Below are 6386 nucleotides of genomic sequence, written 5' to 3' on the forward strand. Positions count from 1 at the left end.
TTAATGGACCCTAAATCTGCTGATAAGTAAAGTACTAGCTATAATGCTTGTGTTTAGTGTTGAAAGTTTACCACACTTCAGCTATTTTTTATTGACATACTTTTTATAACACAAAGATGTATGGACCTCTACATGTGTCTGTATATCCTTTCTTTTTCTTATGCTATATACATATCATCCTCACTAGGTTGATAATTGGGACATCTTTGAAGATACTGTGATGATGTATTTATCTAATAAAAAAATTGTTTATAATGCTTGTGTTTAGTGCTGAAAGTTCACTACTTCAGTTATTTTTTTATGAACTTAGTTTTTATAATATGGGCATTAAGGAATGAATCTCCCAAATGGACACTATATCTGCCTATAAAAAAGTGCTAATTATAGTGTTTGTGTTTAGTGCATGAAAATTTATTATTTAGTAATTTTTTATGGACATAATTTTTAGAACAAAAACATTATACAAGGAATCTCTTTAATGGATACCTACACATGTGTTTTTATATTATTTAATTCTTTTGGACTATCTATATCATCTCCAATGTGATGATGTATTTATCCAATAAAAAAGTAATTTTATAGCGCCTATGTTTAGTGCTGAAAGTTTACTACTTTAGCTATTTTTTGACCTAGTTTTTATAAAACATATGCCAAGGAAGGAATTTTTTAACAAGCACATATATCTGTCATATGACAAGTTGGATTGGGTCGAAATATTGTGAGATTCCAAAGTCTCCTGTTTATATGTCAAGTTTTAGTTCAGACAAAATTTGTCCAAGTAGAAAAGTAAAACATTTAAAAATTAGGAGACCTCCATTAATGGTTGGAGTACCAATAAATGTTTATGGACATATACAATAGGGTATGTCATTAGATGAGATTGAAAATTATTAAATTTGTGGCTGAAATTTGATACATGGCCTATTTGGGGCATTGCCTAGAAATCCAATAACTAGATTTGCCACATGACAACACTATATATACACACTAAAGAGATTGCTTTTTAAACAACTGTAGGAAAACGTTTTGCATTTATTTATTTATTTATTTATTATTATTATTATTATTATTATTATTATTGTAAAAGATTATTGTGAGAGTAACCTTTGATCAAGCAGTATAAGGAGCAAACCAATGAGATGTGACAAAATGATTTTGTACATAAAAGGGTGGCAGAGTTATATCATGTGAAGAGGGGAAAAATAGAGATCAAGGAGTTAGAACACCCTCCCCTGGCATATCAGGGAACTTATTCCCATTATTTTTACATGGGCCTAGTTTCCTTTCAACCACCATGGGCATCAATATGTAGGATTATATTCGGGAGGGGTAGTTTCAATTTTGTCAACATAGCGGGGGAGTGTCAAGATGATTCAACAGTAGTCACATGGTCGAGTAATGATTGTCTGCCATGGCTGCGGCAGTGTGGCGAGCATCGGATGATAGAGACGATATCGGCACATGTTCCGATGTCATTTTGGCCATTAGATACGACGTGATTGTCTGTCACGGGTGCGGCAGTGCGACGAGCATCGGATGGTAGAGATGATATCGGCACATGTTCCGATGTCATTTTGGCCATCGAATACTCGTCACACCACCACATCTGTGGCAAAAGATGTTTTCACCACATGGTCACCTCACCAGTGGAGACATTCATCATTTTTTACGGAGAAAATTTCTCTGCTGGATGGACTAGAAATGGGTCAACAAATAGAAGTCGTTTTATTGGACGAAGTGTCCGAGCTACCCCTTAATTAGAATGTGATTTTTATCCCTCTCCTTTCCCTAGACCACCATGGTCCATCAAACTAGAGAATCCCTCCCCTTTCTATATTATATATGGGGAATTTGTTCGAGAGCTTAGCTTATGCCAACACTTTTTGTGTCTATCTCTCTCTTTACCTAAATAAGAGATAGAGATGTCTTTTCACATGAGAGAGGAGAGAGATAGATTCATGGGAACACTAGTGTATATCAACATCTTGAATACAACATCTTAAATTGTGTAACCTAGCTTTCCTAGCCAAGTCATCATTTGCCACCACCATTGAAGATCTGTTACACTTTATCATATTTTTCGGCTCCTCTACTGCGCATGCAATAGAGGCGGTGGCTCAGATCCAACGGCATGGAGCACCTTGACATGGAACTTAACACATAACCATGCGCCTCGAAGAGCTCCAGGGCGTTGGATTTGAACCGCCGCCTCTATTGCGTAGTGGAAGAGCCCCATCCGAGTTTTAGATCTATCAGATAACATCATATACATATTCCAAGGCCATCCTTTCTTGTTATCTTGCGATAACCAATCCACAATAATTTGTTTGCAATCAGCCCAATCCTCTATTTCCCCCCCATCCCTGCTTATGAGCTAATGGGAGTGGATTGCATTGCATGGTGGCGTTACCTATTGATGCATGGAGTCCCATGCAAGAAGTTTGATCCACCCACTTCCATGCCCATATCACTATTAAGGTTTTAAAAATCGGATCAAATCCGCTGATTCGGGCCAATTTGGGTGAGACCAATTCTATATGAAAACTAAGGTTTAGAGGTTTTGTAGCCCATCATTACCAATTTTGATCAATTCCAATCTGATTCAGATCCTCATTCCTGGTTTTTAAAACTTTTTTTTTTCTTTGTTAATAAAGATTATTCAAGCCTTCGACTTAACTAGTTTAGCGAGCCCTAATTTTTAAACGCTGATTACTATGATAATCATAAACCACCCACTCATCTTCCATGTTGAATAGACTGCTTTGGTCGTCTATATGATTAAAATCCAATAATGGAGCCCTTCAATACGTTAGTCACCCTCTCCCACCATCGTTTGTTTATTCATTGAATGTGGTTGCGATTTGGGAGTTGGAACAATGCGTGGTGGACGCTCCACTCTCAACGGCCCAGTTAGTCAGTCAGTATAAGCTTAATTCGACCAGGAAAAACATTCTGTCTTTCTTTAAATCATATCCCTTAATTTAAATTATACCTAATGTTGTAAGTTGCAATCATGAATCTTTTGTAGTGGAAATTAAAAAACCCTAATTAATTAAGATATAATTTTAAAGACCACTTTGGTCAAGTGTTATTCATGTCATGATCATCTATGGTCCACATATTATGGACTAAGAAAATTGCTGAAAATTCTTCTTTGACAAAACCAAACTCACAGATATGAAGCCTAAACTATTTCTCTCTAACAAAGAAAAACAAGCTCATCTTGATAGGGTCGTTATTCCTATCTTTAACTTGTCTATCTTCTTCTTCTTCTTTGGAGCAATCTTATTTAAATCTTCGTAAATGACAAGGCACAACCTTGTCATTCACACACACAAATCTATCAAGTATGAAAAAGACAAAAATTCACACAACATGGAGATTTAACGCGAGATGTGATTTGCTACATCCTCAGGAGAAGAAGAAGAAGAAGACGATTCACTATTTTGAAAGAAAAGTTACAATGGAAAACTCTCTCAAGAACATCCAAATCACGGCAAGAAAACTATTATAGAAACCCTAATAAGAAAAACCTCAAATTTCACACTCCTTGCTACCATCACAGATCTCAGAAAAAATCTCATTTAGGTCGTCATCAAAATATGTTGAAGCGGGTCATTCTTCAAAACAGATCTAGAATTTGAGACAAAGATAATAGAAACCCTGCTCATGTTCTCTAGATAAGACTTGCCTTTATTTGGTCGCTTTGGAACTTCAGTACATTGAACAGTCCGTGCACGTTATTGCAATACAGAGGGATGACTTGTAATGTTTTCACAAGTAGTCAACTTAGCACAGTAATTGTATGTTTGGATTAGTGAAAAGGTTATTGATTAATGGATTTGGTAGGATAAGCCTAATACGGATGGTGATCTCTTCAACGGGTAATGGTTTTTAGTTAACTGCCTTAAGATGTATAGCAAAATGTGAACTTGTTAACAATTTGGTTTTATTATGGGAGAAAGTAGAGTTGTTCTTTGTAATAGGGTTGGTCATTGCTCTTTCAATTTATAAATTAGTGGTAATGCCAAGAGATAAGATTAGCTACTGGTACAATCACTTGGTTTTACATCTCAATATCCAACACTTGTCTCTTTTATTTTCAAATATACCCATTTTATTCTTGTAATGGCAAAGAGTGGGACAAGTATGTTGGATGCTGACTTATACAACCGGGTGATCATATGAACAGCGGATCCAAACTCCAATGCCTATTAATTGCTAATCTTAACCATTATAGAAGAGAGAGTAGACAAGATCAACGGAGAAGTTCTCAATACAATATGCTTCCAAATACAAGTTTATCATTGGATCTCTTATTGTTATGTTTCATGTTCAATAGATAGGTTATATTGAATCCAACGGGATAACACAGTTAGTGAACAACGAACTTGGTACGAGCCATAAGCTCAGACATTCGAAGTTCGACTCCCACTAGGCATATCTTGGGCCATTCACACGTGGGTGTTTAGTGCTCTTCACTGCTTTCAGTGAAAGTTGAATGGTTTTAATTCAATCCCGATATGACCCGAATATCCATTTTTAGCAAAAAAAAAAAAAGATAGGTTATATTTAGGTTATATTGATTAAGCAATTAAATTATAACATGACATAGCTGGAGTGCGGCTGATCAAAGACTACTGAAGGAAAAAACTAGTGATCTCTCTCCTCTAGTGTCCTAATCACTCCGGTGTTCTCTCTGCTCTAATCGGCTCCACCTTCCATTAATGTCGACCTTACCTCATTGTACAGTAGTAATTAATTAACCGCGTAGCGTACGCAGTTCTCTCTCTCTCTCTCTCTCTCTCTCTCTCTCTCTTCACACTAACTCGAATCTCTTTTTGTGTGGAAGACAATAAACTGTGTTGACGAATATCAATTAAAGGCAGGAAATGAAGTGAGCAAGTCCATATAGGATTGTATGCAAATACTATAAATTATTTCCTTCTCACCTTTTCGCATGTTTTCCAACTGGGAAAATTCTTGTTAATTTCTGAGGTACGAGGAAATGATGTCATTATTTAATTGAGTGGGGGTGGGGTATGGTCTTGTTTGGCTGTGGTGCCCATGGAGAAGGCGGCAAGAGAAATCATAAATAAATAAATAAATAAAACTTTGGACCCAATTTCTCTTAATCCATGGTTAACAGAGATTTCACACTGATTAGATTAGTGAAAGGTATATAGTGGGTGTAAATCGGTTGGGTTTAATTCATTCAATATAATTAACATATATCAAAACTGAATCATCAGTTTTAAAATTTTAAACCAAAACCAATTAGTGATCGATTTTTATTCGGTTTTTATTTTATATCTTCTTCCTTTCAGAGATTCAAAAACTTTACGACGATTCCCCTCTCCACCACGCACAAATAGAGGAAATAAGTGTTGGAAAATTTGTACATTTAAGCATTGAAAGAGTGTAGAAGCCCATCAAGTTCGACAAAAACAAAATGAGAACAGGAATTGAGAAAGAAATAGGTAGCAAAGATAGAATGCGTGAGGGAGATACCCACATTAGGGATCACAATTCAAAGGAGATAAGTTACTTTACACTTTCTTAGCCCTACATAACATCCATTTGTATGTTGACTGGGGGCAATGTCATGCTCATTTGTTTATGGCATGGAGAACGCACTTTCATTATTGGCGTTGGAAACCCCTTCCTAAGGGTACTGATAGAGAGCATGTTTTCAGAATCTGATGATTCGATGAAATCAATTGACAGATTGGATCTCATCAATGAAAAGATGATGCATGTTATGGAAAACATGAAAAAGTATTAGCAAAGGATGATCCTTCCATTCAACAAGAAAATCGTACTATGTTACTATGTCAACTACAATGAGTGCTTAAGGAACAAAAAACATCCATACATGATCTAGGAGAAATTTATAGACTCAACTGGAGTGGCTCATACATGATTAAATAGATACTTCTTGAAAAGGTGATTCGAGGATAGGATCTAGCTGGGTATGAATTCCCTAATTTGATAAACATTGGTCAATTCTATACTTTTATGCTTAAAAGATTTGGTTGGATTTTTCTAGAAATTTTTTTTTTTCAGAGGAAGGAGTTCTTTGAACCAATAGTGTTTCTATGTTGATTCACAAGAGATTTCTTTGTTCATCTTTTCAAGGGAAAAAAAAAAATCTCATGTTAGGAGGCGTGGGAAATGCAATTGGTTCAGAGGCATTCCCCCCACCCCCAACCGCCTTTTTTAATTTATAAATTAGTGCTTGTCAATACTAATCCTCTTCCTTTGTACACTAACAACTTGGGATAAGCAGCTCTATTAGAAACCCTAGTATCACAAGATTTTTGATGGATGAGCATTATGAGAATTTTATTCATTTATTATTATTAATTTTTTTTTTTTTTTTTTTT

Source organism: Macadamia integrifolia, chromosome 10 (assembly GCF_013358625.1).
Source record: "Macadamia integrifolia cultivar HAES 741 chromosome 10, SCU_Mint_v3, whole genome shotgun sequence".
NCBI classification, from domain to species: Eukaryota; Viridiplantae; Streptophyta; class Magnoliopsida; order Proteales; family Proteaceae; genus Macadamia; species Macadamia integrifolia.